Raw genomic sequence first — 21693 nt, 5'->3', positions numbered from 1 at the left:
GGATGAGTTCAGTTTGGGACACATGGTGTCCAGGAGCTACTAGACAGGAAGGTCTGCAGCCCAGTGGAGAAAGCAGCCTAGAAGCTTTAGAGAGGAGGCACACTGAGAGGCAGTTATATGAAGGTTTTTTCCTTTTTCATATTTTAAATGTTCAGTTTGTGATACAGTCCAATGTAAAAATAAACACAATCTGCAGTGATAATTTAGAATTTCTCTGATGACATGGATATATGGTACTGGATGTAGTCTGAGATAGAAATATAATTTGGCTAATTGAAGGCAATGTTATTTACTGCCAAGGAGAGTAAGCTATTTTTTATGCTGATATAATTAAGATAGATGCATACTGATTTATTGATGCCAAAGAAAGGCATTATTTTTGTACAAAGACCAGAATACTGGCTCCAAACTCAAATACCACTATTATTTTAATAATAAAGTAACAGGCCAATGTTTAACATAAAATCAGATTGCCTTGTTTGTCTTATTTAATGTCTTGGCTCATCATGAAACTATCATTGTGTATATATTGTTACTCTATTTAAACTGTCCTCTTCTTGAACTAATAAGTGAATAAATCAGAAAAAAGTTTAAATTAGCGAATGTTTGAGTTTATGATGCTGAACTGCATCAATTCATTTAACAAAAGTGGCATGTGGTTTTCAAGCATAGATATGTGTTAATAGCTTAAATCCTAAAAGCCAGGAGTATTTCTGTTCTCTGAGAAAGCTGTGTTCCTTGGCACCCAGCCAACCAATCAATATACCAGTATTATGATGAACAGAATTGCATTATACTGATAATATTCAGAGTATATTTGGTATATTTACAATATACAAAATTTAGTATTCTGAAAAGTGTCTGCTGGATCCTTCAAAACAGAGTATTTTTTTCATTGTAATCCTTTCAAGATTTCAGAATCATAGAACTGCAGTGTTTTAGAACTTAGAACAAGTGTTTTGGTGAACAGGGCAGGGGCTTCTTTAGCTTTTATGACTTGCCCTCAAAAGTCATAGCCTCCAAAGAACACACAGGCTTTAGATGAGCAAAACCTCAAGCAGCTTTACATCTGTTCTTTTGAATACCAGTGCTTTCTAAATTTCTTTCATTGAGTGGGGAGGTTGTGGTGCAAGTGACAGAAATGCAAATCTGGGAGTGGGGACAAAAAGAAGAAATATGAAAAACTGAACACATGGTTCATTTAAAGAAAAAGAAAGAAAAAAGAAATGTATTGGGCGCCATCCTTCCAGTTGCCCACTCAGGCCAAAGTTTGGGGGTTTTCCTTGATCTGCTTCCCTAACCCTTACACTTTGTAATGGTCCATCAGCTAAATGGCCCATCAGCAAATGTTGACTTAACATTCATATTTCTAGAATCTGACCATTTCTCATCATTCTGGTTTAAGCCACCATCATCTCTTGCTTGGATTTTTGCATTAGCTCTCTAGTCTCCTTGCTTCTGCCCATGACCTCCCTATTGTTCCTTAAGCACCCCAGACACACTTGGTCCTCAGTGCTTTGCATTGTCTGTTCCACTACCTGAATTGTGTTTCTCTTGGATTTCCACATGGCTTGTCCCTTTCAGGTCTTTACTTAAAAGTCACTGTCTCGATGAGGTCTTCCCTGGCCACCCTATCTAAAATTTTAACTATTTAACAACAATTTTAACAACTCACATACTTGATATCCCCTGCTATGGTTTGACTGTATCCCCCAAAATTCATGCGTTGGAAACTTAATCCCCAATACAACAATGTTGGGATGCGAGTCCTAATGGGAGGTGTTTAGATCATGAGGGCTCTACCCTCAAGAATGGATTAATGCCATTTTAAAAAGGGATTGGGGGAGTGGGTTCTCTCTCTACACATGCCATGTGAGGACACAGAATTTGTCCCTCTATTGGCCCTTCTGATTTCCACCATGTGAGGACAGCAAGAAGGCCCTTATCAGACGCTGGTGCCTTGATCTTGGACTTCCCAGCCTCCAGAATTATAAGAGAATAAATTTCTGTTCTTTAGAAATTACCCAGTCTCAGCTATTCTGTTACAGCAGCACAGAATGGACTAAGACACCCCCTTTTCCCTTCAGCACTGATCAGTCTCTAACTATATATTTTACTTATCTTGTTTATTTTACTTTATTATTTTTCTTTTGAGAAGGAGTTTCGCTCTTGTTGCCCAGGCTGGAGTGCAATGGCACAATCTCTGCTCACTGCTACCTCCACCTCCCGGGTTCAAGCGATTCTCCTGCCTCAGCCTCCCGAGTAGCTGGGATTACAGGCATCAGCCACCATGCCCCGCTAACTTTTGTATTTTTAGTAGAGACGGTGTTTCACCATGTTGGCCAGGCTGGTCTCGAACTCCTGACCTCAAGTGATCTGCCCGCCTCGGCCTCCCAAAGTGTGGCATTACAGGCATGAGCCACCTTGCCCGGCCTTTTGTCTTGTTTATTGTCTGTCATCCCTACTAGAATATTAGCTCCATGAGGGTGGGGATATTTTTAGTCTCTTTTTCACTGCTATATCCCCACTGCCTAGTATGTATTAGGCACTTTGTAAATATTTATTGAGTGATCTAGTGTCTCTTTATTTAGAGCAGTGATATTAAATTTCCTTTAAAACATTAAGTAAAAGTTTTAAGTAAATAATAGTACAGATGATATGTAAATACTATAGTGGTTACAAAATGTAGCAGTAAAACACTGAAAATACTAAGTTAAAGTGGTTAAAAAATAATTTGCCAGGCGCGGTGGCTCACGCCTGTAATTCCAGCACTTTGGGAGGCTGAGGCGGGTGGATCACAAGGTCAGGAGTTCAAGATCAGCCTGGCCAGCCTGGTGAAACCCCGTCTCTACTAAAAATAAAAAAAATTAGCCAAGCATGGTGGTGCACACCTGTAGTCCCAGCTACTTGGGAGGCTGAGGCAGGAGAATTGCTTGAACCCGGCAGGCAGAGGTTGCAGTGAGCTGAGGTCACATCACTGCACTCCAGCCTGGGCCACAGAGGGAGACTGTCACAAAAAATAGTTTGCCAAGGTACATGTTAGTCACAATATAATTCTGTAGATCCATGAGCTTAAGTCATTAATATCATGATGGAAGTTCATTGATTGGGCTCCAGTAATGTAGATTTTGTTGAGTTTTGGTAGAACTGTACTGAATTTTACCTTTATATCAACTATAAAAAAGGAATGCTTAAGCAAATGAAATTTTAAATGGCTTAGTTCCCTACCTATGAAGCATTTCCAGCAGCCGTTTCTACTCAATTGCTGTGTTACTTCAGGAAGCCAACAGGCCTGAGTAGGGTCCAATTTTTACCATTTTAATTGGCTTTGTAACCTTGGGTGAGTTACCTCTCAGAAGCTTCTGTATCTGTAAAATGGAGATAATGATAGTAGCTTACAGAGTTGTGGTGTGGATGGGACAAATAAGCTAATACACGGTTGGCCCTTGAACAATGAGAAGGTCAGGGCACTGACCCCTACACAGTCAAAAATCTACATATAACATTTTAAATTAAAAAAAAAAAATTTAAAATTTTTATAGAGGTAGGATCTTGCTATGTTGCCCAGGCTGGTCTCAAATGCCTGGCCTCAAGCAGTCCTCCTACCTCAGCCTCCCAAAGTGCTGGGATTATAGATGTGAGCCACTGCACCTGGCTTACATATAACTTTTGACTTCCCAAAAACTTAGCTACTACTAGCTTGCTGTTGACCAGAAGCCTTATTGATAACAGTTGATTAACAGATATTTTGCAGTTCTATGTATTATATACAGAAGCCTTATTGAACAGTTGATTAACAGATATTTTTGCATGTTATATGTATTATATACTGTATTCTACAATAAAGTAAGCCAAATAAAAGAAAATGTTAAGAAAACCATAAGGAAGAGAAAATACATTTACTATTCGTTGAGTGGAAGTGAGTCATGATAAAGGCCTTCATCCTTGTTGTCTTCATGTTGTGTAGACTGAGAAAGAGGAGGAAGAGGAAAGATTGGTCTTGCTATCTCAGGGGTAGTCAAGGTGGAAGAAGTGGAGGACCTGCAAGGGGAGGCAGGAGAGTCAGACAAACATGATATAATTTTTTTTTTTTGAGATGGAGTCTCGCTCTGTTGCCCAGGCTGGAGTGCAGTGGCATGATCTTGGCTCACTGCAAGCTCCGCCTCCCGGGTTCACGCCATTCTCCTGCCTCAGCCTCCCGAGTAGCTGGCACTACAGGCGCCCGCCACCACGCCCAGCTAATTTTTTGTATTTTTAGTAGAGATGGGGTTTCACCATGATCTCAATCTCCTGACCTCATGATCCGCCACCTCGGCCTCCCAAAGTGCTAGGATTACAGGCGTGAGCCACCGCGTCCGGCCTAACCTTTGTATTTTTAGTAGAGATGGGGTTTCACCATGTTGGTAAGGCTGGTCTCAAACTCCTGACCTCGTGATCTGCCTGCCTTGGCCTTCCAAAGTGCTGGGATTACAGGCATGAGCCATCGTGCCCGGCCCATGGTATAACTTTTATTGAAAAAAGCTTCACGTATAAGTAGGGACTCATGCAGTTCAAATCAACCAGTGTTATTCAAGGGTCAACTGTATACAAAGCACTGAGCTCAGGGCCCAGCCCACAATAAGCGCTCAATAAATGTCCTTCGTATCATCATTATTCATATGTTTGTTTAGTGCTGCATCCTCAGCACCTCAGAGAATACCTGGCACATAGCAAGCACTCAATGAACATTTGTTAAATAGCTGTCATTATTGATGATCATCCTTGGTCTAGGCTTGGCTACTTCTTGTCTCCCCTTCAGTTCCAGTTACCAAATATACTTGAAGGTGATAAAGTATTGTTCTCCAACTTTTTCCTGCAAAAAATTAGGTAGAATTTATCTCCTGTGAGATCAAATTATTACAGTTTTTTGTATTTTGAAATTACAGTACCATGTTCAAAATCTTACTATGTAAGATTAATAGATCTAAATCATTGGAGTTCATTTTTACATAATTTAAATGTTCTTTTAGTTGAGCTATTTCTTGAGCACTGCTCCAAAACGCCTTCCATGAGATCAAAATAAATTGATGGGCATGATGCGACCTTGTGTGTGGGTAGCACCAATTTTAGATTCTTCCCACAGTCTTCAGCAGCACTAACAGGAATTGTTAACCCATCTTATATATTGAGAGATATTGTATGTGTGTGTATGTGCATGTGTGTGTGTGTGTGTCCCTCTTAACTTGCAAAGAAGTAGCGATTGCATCATTATAAGAGAGGTACCTGTTAATTCAACTTCATCAGGCAGGGCTGGTTTCTCTGAGGCCTCTCTCCTTGCATGCAGATGGCTGTCGTCTTGCTGTGTGCTCACATGGCTGTTGCTCTGTGTGCATGCATCCTTGGAGTCTTTCTCTTCTTCTAAAACACTAGTCATATTGGATTGGAGCTCCACCCTTATGATCCCATTTAACCTTAATTACCATTTTAAAGGACTCTGTCTCCAAATTTAGTCACATCAGTGGTTAGGGCTTCAAACTATAAGTGTTGAGGGGACACAAAACACAGTCCATAACAATGTGGTCTCTATCTTCATGTTCTGAAACTTTTTTAAAGTTTATTTTTGAATTTTTAATTGGCAAATAATAATGATATACATACATACATATATATACATATACATATATATGTATGGTGCAATGTGATGACTTGATACATGTGATATTTCTTCATCATTGCCCTGAGACATAGTTTTTCAAGAGCAAAGGTTGGCTAGAGATGTCTGACTGAACACAAGCACACACACTACCTCCCTACTTCCTGCCTCAAATCTCCTTACACAACACATTCTGTCTCTCAGTGGGCATTTGATATGTATATATGAAACCCACAAAAACAGGAACACAATAAACAGGGCCACAGAAGACCAGAAGGATACAGGAATTCCTGCAGGATAGAAAGCAGACGGATCCGATTGACAGCAAACCTGGGGCAAAGACAAACACAGCTTAACCAAAGTAGGCAAATGGCTACCAAGGAAGTGAGAGCAGTTTAGGGATATTCCCAGCTTAGTCAGCAGATACCTGGAGCAGGAGCAGGTGCTGGCACAAGAGATGGAAGAGCTGTATTCACAAGAGCCGGATCAGGACTTGCTTCCACAGTACAAACTAAAATGGGAAGGATAACACGACGATTAGCACGGTCACTGTACTAGAATGACATGAATTTGTGAGGCATTTTGCATTTTTCATAGTACCACCCCACAAATCCCATGCAAATCACAAAGATCACAAAGGTGAAAATGTACATTTTTACAGTGGAGAGATCTGGGGTCACCACTCTATGCAAATGATGAAACCTAACCTGTTAATAACAGGACGATCTGACATGATGTACCTATAGATATCACGCAGTGTGTATACTGAATCACCTATGAAGTATTTGTGCCTAAATATTTAACCTGAATCCAATTAAGCATCAAAACCTGATTTTACATGGAATATGAAGGTAAGGGAGGGGGATCTGAGAAGAAGTTCAATATCACCAAGAGGAAACAAGCAGACAAAGTCAGAATGTAGAGTATTTTACAAGGGCAATGCTAGTAAAATATTATCTCAGGGAATCCATAACTGTAAGACCCTTGTTATTGACCTCAGAAAGATGTAGGATGGTGCTTTGCACTCTCTTAGTTACACAAAGAGCTAAGAATCTAAAGGGCATGCCTCCTAGCACCTCTCAGCTAGACAGCAATACTTCGAGGACTCCTGAGGGTGTAATTGTACAGCAGCTTCACAGGGAGCCCAAGAAGGGCAGATCTCAAAGAGCCCGGTCTGATGTCACAATGGGATAAGACTTCGGAGGAGTCTTGGAAAGGGGTGCATGTTTTGCATGTGACAGAAAGGCAAATTATCTGTGGCCAGAGGGCAGACCATGGCAGTTTTAAAAACAGGCCGGATATGGTGGCTCATGCCTAATAATCCTAGCACTTTGTGAGGCAGAGGTGGGAGGATTGCTTGAGCCCTGGAGTTCGAGACCAGCCTGGGCAACATGGTGAGATCCTGCCTCTACAAAAAATCCAAAAATTAGCCAGGCATGGTGGTGTGTGTGCCTGTAGTCCCAGCTACTTGGGAGGCTGAGGTGGGAGGATCGCCTGACCCCAGAAGTTTGAGGCTGCAGTGAGCTGTGATTGTGCCACTGTGTTCCAGCCTGCGTGACAGAAAAACAACAACAAAAAACCCCAAAATCGAAAACATAGCTGCAAATTCTCCAAATCTGGGTGGGCTTTGTCACAGAGCATAATGGGAGCGACAACAGAGCCTGATGGAAGTGACACTGTGTGACTCCTGATGCTGGGTCATAAAAGGTAATGCAGCTCCTGTCCTCTTCCCCAAAACACTCGTCCTCAGAGCCAGGAGTCAGGATATAAGGAAACTGACCACTCTGAGGCCATGCTAGCCAGGGAGGCTACATGGACATGCTCTGGTGGGCAGTCCCAGCTGATCACAGCCTTCCTGCCCTCCCAACCAAGGTCTCAGACATCAGTGTGCAGAAGCCATCTTGGAGCCTCCAGATCAGTCCATATGACAAGTGGATACCACCAAGTGACCCTGTCAATATCATGTGAAAAAGAAGAATTGCTTGACTGGGCTCTGCCTGAATTCAGGATCGACAAAATTGTAAAATATAATAAAATAATCGTTTTAGGCCAATAAGGTTTTGGAGTGTTTTTTTTCTTAAATCTTTATATAGACTTCTAGAACAGAATTTGGCTCTCTAAAAAGTCAATGTCATGGGTGGGGGATGGGGAAAATGGGGGGGGTGTCTCTTTAAAGTGCTATAACAATCAAATGCAAGGATTTGGCCTTGATTGGCTTCTGGTTCAAAAAAGTAGATTACAGGTACTTTGGGGAAAACTGAGGAGACTTGCACACAGACCATTACATAGTATTTTTAGGAAATTACTGTGAATTATGTATTAGCCTGTTTTTGCACTGCTATAAATAACTTCCCTGAGACTGGATAATTTATAAAGGAAAGAGGTTTAATTGACTCGTAGTTCTGCATGGCTGGGGAGGCCTCAGGAAACTTATACAATCATGACAGAGGGAGAAGCAGTCACCTTCTTCACAAGGCAGCAGGAGGGAGAAGACAGAAGGAAAAAACTGTCACTTTTCACACTATCAGATCTTGTGAGAACTCACTCACTATCTTGAGAGCAGCATGGGGAAAAACTGCCCCCATGATCTAATCACCTCCATTCCTTGACACATGGGGATTACAATTCAAGATGAGATTTGGGTGGGGACATAGAGCCAAACCATATCAATTGTGTTAGATATGATCATGGTTTTGTGGTCATGTAGAAAAATGTCTATTTGTAGGAGATACTGGTGTATAGGTCAAGTATCATTATGATTGCAACTTACTTTACAATGGATTAGCAAAACAATTATACACACACACACATACATGAAGCAAATACAGCAAAAAGCTAACAACTGTTTGAATCTAGGTACTAAGTATACACATGTTCATTATGCCAGCCTTTCAACTTTTCTGTGGGTGAAGATTTTCATAATAAAAAGCTGAGAAAAAAAGATCAGAGAAAATTAACTCATAAAAATGTTTCCAACTTCAGTAGTCATGAAGACAATGTAAATTAAGACCCAAATTCAATACCACCCACCAGAATGGCTAAAATGAAAAGGACAGAAAAGCGTTGGCAAGGCTGTGAATCAAGTGGAACCTCCTCACAGAAGTGTAAAATGGTCCAACCACTGTGGAAAACTGTTGGCTGTGGCTACTAAAGCCAACATATGTAAACATATTGCATCATTATTATAGAGGTACTTGTTCATCCAAGTTTTGTTTTTCTGTGTTTTCAATCCCACAGAATTACCCTTTCCTACCATTCCTATATTTTCAGATTTGTCTGATAACTTGGTAAGTAATTTATTCCCTGGTCTGATAGCGGGTTTCTCTCAGTCTAAATGAATGGGGTGGTGAGCAGATTCATTAGTTTGAGGAGAAAATGGGGGAAACAGCTTTTATTTACTCATCAAGATGTTTAGGTGCCTATTAGATGCATTGGGGCTGCAAACCTGTACATAAAGATGAGTATGATGTGTTCTGGACTGTTAGGGAGGTCAGTCAGAACCCAGGGGAGAACATGGTAACATGAGGTGATAAAAGCAACAATAGGCGGGTGTAGTGGCTCATGCCTGTAATCCCAGAACTTTGGGAGGCTGAGGCAGAAGGATCACTTGAGCCCAGGAGTTTGGGACCAACCTGGGCAACATAGCAAGATACCATCTATAAAAATAATTTTTTAAAAAATTATATGAGTGTGGTAATGCATGCCTGTAGTAGCAGCTGCTCAGGAGGTTGAGGTGGGAGGACTACTTGAACCCAGGAGGTTGAGGCTGCCATGAGCTGTGAACTTGCCACACCACTCCACTTCAGCTTGGGCAACAGAGCAAGACTTAAAAAAAAAGCAATGATAGAGCCATGTCCAAAATGTATGGAGCTTCAGAAGGCATGGTGAATTCTCAACTGCATATAAGAGGGGTTTATAATGTTTTAGAGGAAGGGTCATCAGAATAGGGCCTTAGAGTATGAGTAGGACTTTCCAGGCCCAAGGATCAACATCCAGCAAAGATGTGGGATTGTGCAAGTTCAGGACAAAGCATCTCTCCTTTCAAACCAGCCCCTGTTTTTGCTTTGCATTTCCTGGTTAATGGCTCCACCATCTACCCAATGACCTGTGTCTTTATGAGACTGATATGCTGCCTACTGTGCTAAAGCAGCAACTAACCTGTATCTTTATATGGCAAGTAACATAAAAATCCAATTTGAACTGGCTTAAAGAATAAGGGAGTTTCTAGGCTTTATAACAGGAGAGTCAAGGACTTCATGGTTGGTTGATCCAATAGCCCAAGGATACCCCTGGGGATCTATCCTTGCTTTGGTCTGCTTAAGGTCAGCTCCAGTCTATGGCTCATTTTCCTGGGGCCTTGGGTCACAAGACGGTTGCCAATTAAGTCAGGTCTATCCACCTCTCTGTTCTTGTCAAGTGGGAAAGGGCACTTCAGTCCCAGTATTCCAATCAAGAGTTCTGGCATTCACTGATTGGCAGATTTAGATCACATTGTCACTCCTGAACCAAAAACTACAGTGACAGCCATGGAATGTGCTAATTAGTGTAAGTCAGTCCAGGCCCACCTCTAAAGCTAAGGCAGAGTCCAGTTTCTCCAAAGCACATGGGCTGTACAACAAGAGAGGTTGGGAGATTGTGTTGAGTGACAATCTGGAAGCTCTTAGGAAGAAGGAAGCTGGGTGGAAAACAAATAAATGTTCATTGCAGTTACTACCTGCAATGAACAAATAAATGTTCATTTCAATTACTAGCTGCAATTCAGGAGCCTGGGAAGAATTTGGTATTTCTTACTCTCTTACCTCCCCACATCCAACCAGTCAACAAATTCTGCTGATTCTACCTTCTTGTTATTATATTATCTGCCCAACTGTCTTTGTTCAAGCCATCATCATTTCTCACCCATATGCTTAAAATGCCTCCTAATTGGTGTCCCTGCCTCTACTGTCTCCTCGTTCCAGAGTTCCTTTGGACAACTCTGATAGTGATCTTCCTAGTCCCAAGTTCTGATCCTGTTACTCCCCTGCTTATGACCCAAATGGCTTCCCACTAGTTACAGAATAAATCCTGAATTCCTGGCTAAGTCACTTCCTGGGGGTCACATCTTTCATGTTATGTGTATTAGTCTGCTAGAGTCATAACAACGTATCACAGACTGAGTGGCTTAATAACAGAAATTAGTTTTCCCACAGTTCTGGAGGCTGGAAGTCCAATATCAAGGTGTCCACAGGGTTTGTTTCTGGTGAGTCCTCTCACCTTGGCTTGCAGATGGCCACCTTCTCGCTCTGTCCTCACATAGCCTTTCCTCTGTGCATGCTCATCCATGGAGTCTCTTTCTCATGTTGGATTAGGGCTCCACTCTTATGATGTCATTTACCCTTAATTACCTTTTTAAGGATGCTACCTCCAAATATAGTCATTGGGAATTAGGGCTTCAAACTATGAATTTAGGGAGAGCATAATACAATCCATAACAACCTGGTTTCTGTCTTCATCTTCTGATATTTATTTATTTATTTATTTTTTTTTTTATTTTTATTTTTATTTTTTGAGACGGAGTCTCGCTGTCGCCCAGGCTGGAGTGCAGTGGCACAATCTCGGCTCACTGCAAGCTCCGCCTCCCGGGTTCACACCATTCTTCTGCCTCAGCCTCTCCGAGTGGCTGGGACTACAGGTGCCTGCCACCACGCCCGGCTAATTTTTTTTGTATTTTTAGTAGAGACGGGGTTTCACCGTGGTCTCGATCTCCTGACCTCGTGATCCACCTGCCTCAGCCTCCCAAAGTGCTGGGATTACAAGCGTGAGCCACCACGCCCGGCCATGATATTTATTTTTTATTTAATTTAAATTAAAATTTTTTTTTTGAGATGGAGTCTCACTCCATCACCAAGGCTGGAGTGCAGTGGTGCAATCTCTGCTCACTGCAACTTCCAGCTCCCAGGTTCAAGCGATTCTCCTGCCTCAGCCTCCCAAGTAGCTGGGACTACAGGTGCATGTCACCATGCCCAGCTAATGTTTTTTTGTATTTTTAGTAGAGACAGGGTTTCACCATGTTGGCCGGGCTGGTCTTGAACTCCTGACCTCAAATGATCCGCCCGCTTCGGCCTCCCAAAGTGCTGGGATTACAGGCATGAGCCACCATACCTGGCCCTTTTTAAAATTTTTAATTGACAAATAATAATGGTATATATTTATGGGATACAATGTAATGATTTGATACATGTGACACTTCCTCGTTTCTGCCCTGGGATATAGTTTCTCAAAAGCAAAGGTTGGCCAGAGACGTCTGACTGAACACAAGCACATACACTACCTCCCTACTTCCTGCCTCAAATCTCCTTACACAACACATTCTGTCTCTCTGTGAGTATTTCCTACGTATGCATGAAACCCACAAAAACAGATGAACAAAATAAAGAGGGCCACCAGAAGACCAGAAGGATACAGGAATTTCTGGAGGATAGAGAGCAGGTGAGATCTGATTGACAGCAAATCTGGAGCAAAGATGAACACGGCTTAACCAAAGGTAGGCAAAATGACCACTAAGGAAGTGAGAGCAGTGCAGGGATATTTTAAGCCTAAGTCAGCAGACATCTGGAGCAGGAGCAGGTGCTGGCACAAGAGATAGAAGAGCTGTATTTGAAGCTGTCCTCACAGGGTTAACAAGAGTTCTGGACAGAAATATAGTTATAATTAAGCATTAGTCAGGCTGCAATTTGACTCACTTCCTTGTAGCCAAAATTCATGTAGCACTAGATATTGACCATTTGTATCCCCATTGTTTCTATAGATGAAGTTTCTGATGTTAGAATCATAAGGGTTTTGTTTAAGAATGGCTTAAACAGATCCTTAATTCTAGTGGAGTAGCTGATGCCAGCCAGTTCAAAGATTCCGCAGAGGAACCAAATCAATGTACAGATACAGTTTCTTTATCTCCCTGCCCCATGACGTCACCCTGGACTCGCTGACCAATCAACCATGTCCACACTTGGCCCATTCCAAAACCCTTAACATCCCTAGCCCCAGACTCCTTAGGGAGACAGATTTGGGATTTTCTCCTGTCTTATTATTTGGTGGCCCTATGATTAAACCTCTTTCTCTGCTGCAACCCGATGTCTTAGCATATTGACTTGCCATGTGCCTGAGGCAAAGAACCGATTACAGTTACAAATTCATGAGAGCCAGGGCAGGACATGCTTCCATAGTACAGACTAAAATAGGAAGGATGCCAAGATGATTAGCATGGTCTATGCACAAGGATGACATGAATTTTTGAAGCATTTCATATTTTTCCTGGTATTACCCCACAAATTCCATGAAAATCACAAGGAAGAAAACGTACATTTTTACAATGGAGAGGCCTGAGGGTCACCACCATATGCAAGTGATGGACTGTAACATATTAATAGTAGGACAACCTGACATGATATACCTATAGATATCATGCAGTATAATGTATTCAAAATCACCTACAAAGTATTCTTGCCAAAATATTCAACCTTAATCAAATCAAGTCTCTAGACCCAATTTTGTAGGAAATATGGAGGTGAGGGAAGGGGATTTGAAAAAAGTTAAATGACTCCAAGAGGAAAGAAGCAGACAAAATCAGAATGGGGAACATTCTCCAAGAGTAATACTAAGAAAATAGTCTCAGGAAATCCAGTGCGTAACCGTAAGACCCTTGTTAATGGCCTCAGAAAGACTTAAAATGTTGCTTTTTGTGTGTCCTCTTAGTTATATCCAAAATTCCTGAAGAATCCAAAGGGCATGCCTCTTAGCCCATGTCAGCTAGACAATAATACTTCTAAGACTTCTATAGCAGCCTCACGGGGAGCCCACGATAAAGAAAGGCGGTTCTCAAACAGTCTGAGCCTGGTGTCCTAATGGAATGAGAGTCTGGAGGAATCTTGGAAAAAGGTGTGTGTTTTGCATGTGAGAAAAAGGCAAATTATTTGTGACTGAAGAACAGATCATTGCAGCTTTAAAAATGTAGCTGCAAATGCTTTGCATCTGGGTGGGCTTTGTGACTGCTTCAAACAACAGAGCCTGATGGAAGTGACGCTGTGTGACTCCTGATACTGGGTCATAAAAGGTAGCGTGGCTCCTGTTCTGGTCTCCAAAACACTCGTCCTCAGAGCCAGGAGACAGGATGTAAGGAAACTGACCACTCTGAGGCCATGCTAGCCAGAGAGGCTACATGGACATGCTCTGGTGGACAGTCCCAGCTGATCACAGCCTTCCTGCCCTCCCAACCAAGGTCTTGGACATGAGTGTGCAGAAGTCATCTTGGAGCCTCCAGACCAGTCCATATGACAAGTGGATACCACCAAGTGACCCTGTCAGTGTCATGTGAAAAAGAAGAATCACTTGACTGGGCCCTGCCTGATTATGATCAACAAAATTGTAAAATATAATAAAATAATTGTTTTAAGCCACTAAGGTTTTGGGGTTTTAAAAAATTTTATATAGATAACTGGAACAGAATTTGGCTCTCCAAAAAATCAATGTCGTGGGTGGGAGGTGGGGAAAATGAGGGATCTGTTTAAAGTGCTATAACAATCAAATGCAAGGATTTGGCCTTGATTAGCTTCTGGTTCAAAAAAGTAGATTACGGGTACTTTGGAGACAACTGGGGAGACTTGCACACAGACCGTTACATAGTATTTTTAGGAAATTATTGTTAATTGTGTTATATATAATCATGGTTTTATGGTTATGTAGAAAAATATCTATTTCTAGGAGATACTGGTGTAATTATGAGTCAAGTGTAATTATGATTGCAACTTCCTTTACAATGGATCAGCAAAACAATTATATATATGTATGTATATATATACACACACACACACACACACACAAGAAGCAAATATAGCAAAAGGCTAACAATTGTTTAAATCTAGGTACTAAGTATATGCATTTTCATTATGCCAGACTTTCAACTTTTCTGTTTTAAGATTTTCATAATAAAAAGCTGAGAAAAAAAGAGCACAGAAAATTTAACTCATAAAAATGCCTCCAACTTCATTAGTCATGAAGAAAATTTAAATTAAAACCCAAATGCAATACCACCCACAAGAATGGCTAAAATGAAAAGGACAGAAAAGCGTTGGCAAGGCTGTGAATCAAGTGGAACCTCCTCACAGAAGTGTAAAATGGTCCAATCACTGTAGAAAACTGTTGGCCCTATCTTCTAAAGCCAACATGTAGCTACCCTATGACCCAACAACTCCCGTTCCAAAAGAAGTCCATACATATGTTCATCAAAATATATGAGTAAGTACTACTAACAATAGCCTCAAGCTGAAAACTACCCAAATGTACATCAACAAGAAAAGGAATAGATAAATGTTTGTTCATGAAATGGAATGCTATGCATCAACAAGCATGAAGAAACCACAACCACACAGAACAAGGCGGATTAATCTCACAAACATGCTACATGAAAGAAGTCAGATATGAAATGGTGTGATTCCATTGATAATATTTTAATAAAGTAGAGATAATATTTTAATCAAATAATATTTAATAAATCTACAGTAATAGATGTTAAGGCAATGATTACCCTTGGAGGTGCAGTGACTGGAAGGGGATGCAAGGCCCCTAGTTGTTCTGTTTCTTGATCTTGGTGCTGGTTATAAGGATGTGTTAACTTGAGCAACTTTCCAGTATATGCTGCATTTTAATACAAAGTTAAGAAAAATAAAAGAAAAAGATCTTCTCCCACATATGCTGACTCAGAAGCTGTCCTTACCTTCCCCACCCCCACCACCAGGATAAAGCCTTGAGTAGAGCTCTCTGAAATGGGACTTCTGAAACTGGCACCAAAGAAGGAGGGAGGTATTTCAGGTAAGTTACAATGACCCTGAGAGCTCTTCTTACTCAGAAGGCAAACATATTATCCTTTCCTAATTTAGTAGTCTGTCATTAGGAGACCCAATATTTACTTTTGAACTAAGAAATAGATAAATGATAGATGGACTGATATAGACAGATATTCAATTACAACTTCCAATTATAACTATTAATAGATACCTAAGAATTATCAACAGTTTGGGAAACACAACACACACACAAAAGCATCAAACTCAACAAATAGAAAAATGAGTATCCAAAAAACAGAATTCATAAAGCAATCAAAAGACTTTAAAATAATTATAATTAATATTATCAGAGAGAAGAAACCGCTAATAAATAAACCACTCTGTTTTTGGAAAATAAAAATATTAAAAATATTATCACCACCATAAAATAAACCCTCCACAATTTAATAGGTAGGGTACATAGCAGAATAGACTCAGCTGAAAATGAGCTAAAAGATCAAGTTGAGAGATTTTCCAACCTCCTGAATAGCTGGCATTACAAGTGTGTATCACCATGTCTGGCTAATTTTTGTATTTTTGGTAGAGACGGGTTTTCATCATGTTGGCCAGGTTGGTCTTGAACTCCTGGCCTCAAGTGATCTGCCTGGCTTTGCCTTCCAAAGCGCTGGGATTACAGGCATGAGCCACCGCACCTGGCCATTCCCCTCTAAGTCTTGATGAAATCTTTTGAGACTGGGGACCGTGTCTTTTTTCATCTTTGATTCTCCAGTTTGTGGCAGGGTGCTTAGCCCATAGTAGTTGTTCGATAGGTGTTGAATGAGTCATCTAGAGCAGTCAAATTCAGAGATAGAATGTGTAATGATGGTGGCTAGGGGATGGGAGGTGGAGGGAAGAATGGGGAATTATTTTTTAAGGAGTACAGAGTTTCAGCTTGGGAAGATTAAAAAGTCCTGGAGGTGGATGTTCGTGATAGTTGTACAACAATGTGAATGTACTTAATGCCACTGAACTCTACTCTTAAAATGGTTAAAATGGTAAATTTTATGTTATGCATCTTTTTTACCACCATTACATTTTTTAAAAATGTTGAATAAATGATGGCGTGACAGGCAGAATAATAGTTCTCCCCAAAGATGTCCAAGTCATAGTTCCTGGAACCTGGGGATCTATTATGTTACCCATCAAAGGATAATTAAGGTTACAGATGGAATTAAAGTTGCTAATCAGTTGAGTTTGAGATGAAGAGATTATGCTGGGTCATTTGTGTCAGCCCAATGGACTCACATTGATTCTTCTAAGTGAAAGAGGGAGGCAAGAGCAGAAGTCAGGGGTTTGGAGATGCAACATTGCTGGCTTTGAAGATAGAGGAAGGGCCATGACCCAAGGAATGTAGGTGGCCTTTAGAAGGTGGAAACAGCAATGAAATGGGTTATCCAGAATAATGCAGCTCTGCTGACACTGTGATTTTAGCCCAGTGACACCCATCTCAGACTTCTGCCCCCTAGAACTGTAAGATAATAAATTTATATAGTTGCAAACCACTAAGTGTGTGATAATTTGTTATTGCAATAATAGGAAATGAACACAAATGGCAATGACATGATTAGAAAAAGTTTTTATGTATAAGAACATTCAGTTTTTATTATTATGAACTACTTCAGGCACACCAAAAAGGCATATTTATCTGAATGCCTATATATCCAGGTCTGCACAACACACGAAGAGTAAGCAACTAAAATGCAAATCTGACTATTTTCTCCTTAAAACCATCAATGGTCCCTGCAGCCTGCAGGAGAGAGCCTAAATCTTTGCTTCTAACTGGGCTCCTGCCTGCAGCTTTGGCCTAATCCTCTGCCTGCCCCTCTGGAAATGCTGAATTTCTGGCATTCTCACTCAAGTTCATTCATGCAGTTCCCTCTGCCTGGAGTGCCTTCACTCCTCAACTCAGATGTTCTCTCCTCCTCAAAGCATTCTCTAACCTCCAGCTTCAACTAAATTCCTCTTCTCTCTATACTGTAGATACAGCATCTGCTCTAGATAGTTATCCTAGTACTTACTGCAATACGATGAAGTTATTTCAACTCTGTTGCTACACTGTAAGCTCCTTGAAGACAGGAGCAGTACTAGCATTTGGGGACTGTTTGCTAAAATGTCTCAACTGAAGCATCCCCTAGATACTTAAAAAAAATGTGAAATGAAGCAACATGTTTGACCATGAAGGAAATCATTCCTTAGTCTGATTTGGATAACTGTCTGTGGCCCAAATTTGGAATTGTATGTTCCTAGGTCCATTCATTTGGCTCCTATGTATATCCAGGGATCTCCTAGGCTGGTGAGAGATCATCAGACTCTGCTAGGAGGCAACCTCTAGTGCCCTAATAGAGAAGGGTGAAGCCGGGAATGGTGGCTCACACCTGTAATCCAAGTACTTTGGGAGGCCGAGTTGGGTGGGTTACTTGAGGTCAGGAGGTCGAGTCCAGCCTAGCCAACATGTCGAAACCTCATCTCTACTAAAAATATCAAAATTAGCCAGGCATGGGGGCACATGTTGCTCCATGGGCTCTAGGTCTGGATACTACATGACTCATTTCATAGCAGCAAGAATTTCCACATATACCACTGGGACTTGTGCAGGTATTGTCGAACATTTAAAACAAGTAACTTTTTCTGCAAGTTATTCACTCGTAACAAAGGTCCATCTTCCCAAGCCAACTTTCTTCCATTTTCAGCACAATAACGAGGCAAGTCTGAGCCCCAAGTGCAGACTCGAATAAACAGTAAAACAGGACAAATACACACACTCATTCTGCCGTTTCTTAGGAAAAATAAAGAGGCAACCCAGGATGTACTCTTTGGTACAAATTTTCAACAGAGAAGTTAGAAAGGTTTAGTGAATCCTGCTATTTCTCTCCTAACCTTAAGGAACATAATTAATATGTTTTCATTTCCAATGACTCTATTGTGTGTGTAGCAACTGGAACTGCCCCTGCTGTGTATTTGGTTCCACCGACGATGGGGTGGGTTGGATTTTAAATGATGTGTGAGCACTTCTGTTCTTTCTGTGCTCTGGTTTATGTGTTATTCATGACTCGCATTACAGACATGGCTGATACACAGATGTAAATGTTATTAAATCTTTTGTATTTTAGAGGCTTGTGAAAGGCTTCTTTGTTTTCAAATAATTCTCTTCACCACCAAAAATAACCAGTAATACATGACAATGTCTTGGGAATTTTTTCACTGTATTTTCTGATGAAGAGATTTCCCCCTCTACTGCTATCTTTTCATTAAAATAAAAATGTAGAATGAAAAAGAAAAAGAAACGTGAAATGAGTCCAATTTTGTTTTAAAAACACAGCCTGAAGAATTTGGTTGAATAAAAAATAGTAATATTATCTAACTTTGATACATAAAAAGATAATATAGTACTTTTCTATTTTTACAAAGCCACTTTTTAGTTCTATAAATTTGGTTTCATTTTAAGCAAAGTTTAAACTTATCTCAAAATTTAGCAACTATAACCAGAATATATTCTTTTTTCACCTTTCAGGCTAGCAATGATATTTAAAGTTTGAGAAGACAATATATTGGATAGGATTATAAATTGAGTCAAACTCTTTGGATGGCAATTCAGCACTGCCAAAATGTTAAGTGAATATACTCTTTGATGCAACAATTCTATTTCTAGAATTTTTTTCTGTAACACCCTGCACATGTGTGAAAAGATATGTATAAGGATATTCATTGAAGCATTGTTCCTAATAGCAAAAGATTGAAATCAACTAAAGGCCTATCAATAGGACACTAGCAAAATAAATTTTGGTGATTTTACTATGGAACACTACAAAGTCATTAAAAACATAAGGTTGATCTAAGTTGCTGATCTGATATGATCCCCAAGTAATATATTAAGTGAGAAAAACCACTGTGATAAGTAAGAAAAAGAAATATAAAGCATACAGTTTGAGAAGAAATAAAACTGTTCCTATTTGTAGAAGAAATAGTGACAACATCAAATGCTGGTGAGGATGCAAAGAAACTGGATTGCTGATGGGAACATAAAATGGTATAATCACTCTGGAAAACAGATTGGTAATCTCTTATAAAATTAAATATGCAATTACCATATGACCTAGAAATTGTACTCTTGGGCATTAATCCCAGAGAAATGAGAACTTATGTTCATGCAAAAACTTGTATATGAATGCTCCTGGAAACTTTATTCATAATAATCCAAATCTGGACACAACCTAGATGTTCTTCAACAGGATGATGTCTAAACAAACTGTAGTACATTCATATCATGGAATACTATTCATCAATAAAAAGGAATAAGCTATTGCATGACTAATAGTTGTGCATTTATTATGCAACAACTTGGATGAATCTCCAGGAAATTGTGTTGGGAGAAAAAAAAGCCAATACCAAAAGATAATACACTGCATATTTTAATTTATATAACATTTCTGAAAAGACAAAATTTCGGAAATGGAGAATAGATTGGTGACTTCCAGGGGGTTCAGGATGGGGGAAGGGACAGGGAAAAGCTGGGTATGGTTATAAAAGGGAAACATGAGAGATCCCTATTGGGATGGAACTGTTCTGAACTTTGACTGTGGTGGTGGATCCCAAACCTACACGTGTGATAAAATTGTATAAAGATAAGTACATATATAAAGGAGTACCAGTAAAAGTGGGGAAATCTGAATAAGGTCAATGGATTATATCAATGTCAATATCCTGGTTGTGATATTGTACAACAGTTTTGCAAGATGCTACCATTGGGGGAAACTGGATAAAGAGTACCCAAGTCTCCCTATATTACAGTGAGTCCCTGAGTTACAATGGTTTGATACTATTTTTCCAACTTTACCATGCTGTGAGAGTGATACCTATTTAGTAGAAACCCTACTTCAAATTTTGAATCTTGATCCTTTCTCAGGCTAGTGATATGCAGTATGATACTCCCTTTTGATGCTGGGCAAGGGGGAGTGAGCCACAGCTCCCCAGTCAGCTGTGCCACCATGAGGGTAACCAACTAATATTCTACAGGGTCTTGTCTTGCCAGATGATTTTGCCCAAATGTAGGCTAATGTAACTGCTCTAAGCATGTTTAAGGTAGGCTAGGCTAAGCCATGATGTTTACTAGGTTAGGTGTATTAAATGCATTTCTGACTTATTATATTTTCAACTTATGATGGGTCTACTGCAATGTAACCCCGTCATAAGTCTAGCAGTGTCTGTATTTCTTTTTTGAGATGGAGTCTCGTGCTGTCGCCCAGGCTGGAGTGCAGTGGCACAATCTCGGCTCACTGCAAGCTCTGCTTCCCAGGTTCACGCCATTCTCCTGCTTCAGCCTCCCAAGAGGCTGGGACTACAGGCACCAACCGCCATGCCTGGCTAATTTTTTTGTATTTTTAGTAAAGACGGGGTTTCACCGTGTTATCCAGGAAGGTCTTGATCTCCTAACCTCATGATCCGCCCGCCTCGGCCTCCCAAAGTGCTGGGATTACAGGCGTGAGCCACCGCACCCGGCCAAGTGTCTGTATTTCTTATATTTGCAGTATGAACCAACAAATAACTTTAAAAGTTTAATTTAAAAAATCAAGGTACAGAACAATGTGTGTAGCATACTACCACTTCCGTAGAAACGGGGGCTATATATTTATTACTGTGCTTGTATTAGCATAGAATATTTCTAGAAATCTATTAATAAAAATGGTAACAGTGGTTTCCTCTAGGAAGGAGAACTAAGAACCTGAGGGTAAAGGAAGGAGGGAGACTTACTTTCCACTGTATATTATTTTTGCATGGTTTAACATCTAAAATCTGTGCCTGTATTGTTTTTACATTTAAAACTCAAAGAAACTGTAAGGCAAATGTGAAATTTAAATATTTTTTTTGTAGTGAATGCAAAGATGAGAGCTTACAAATCATCAGTTTATGTACCACAATGATCCTATGCCCCTTTCAGTGGGGAACATCAGGGTTTTTACTGGTGGGAGAGGGAACAGAACTCAGGCTAGTGCCAGCAATATGCACCCACCTCAGAAGGCCACCTGAATCTCCTGATTAATAAGTTTAGGGTGGGAAGGGGTGTCACTGTACCCCATGAGGTGACAAAGCACGGCTCCCCAACATTCTGCTGCTGGATGTATAGATGGCTGTGTGACTCCACTATAAATCACCATGATTGAGCCCCAGGGGAGCATTTATCTTCTGAAATATCATTACACATTATTT

General features: G+C 40.4%; 2 pseudogenes; both read left to right on the top strand.

The window, feature by feature from the left end:
• Window positions 1-6123: 6123 nt before the first annotated feature.
• Window positions 6124-6224, top strand: LOC116472046 (U6 spliceosomal RNA; annotated as a pseudogene).
• A 6596-nt stretch (window positions 6225-12820) lies between these two features.
• Window positions 12821-12921, top strand: LOC116472034 (U6 spliceosomal RNA; annotated as a pseudogene).
• Window positions 12922-21693: the final 8772 nt, after the last annotated feature.

The sequence above is a fragment of the Hylobates moloch genome, unplaced genomic scaffold (genome assembly GCF_009828535.3).
Source record: "Hylobates moloch isolate HMO894 unplaced genomic scaffold, HMol_V3 SCAFFOLD_6, whole genome shotgun sequence".
Taxonomy (NCBI): Eukaryota; Metazoa; Chordata; class Mammalia; order Primates; family Hylobatidae; genus Hylobates; species Hylobates moloch.
This window is presented reverse-complemented; position numbering and strand designations above follow the sequence as displayed.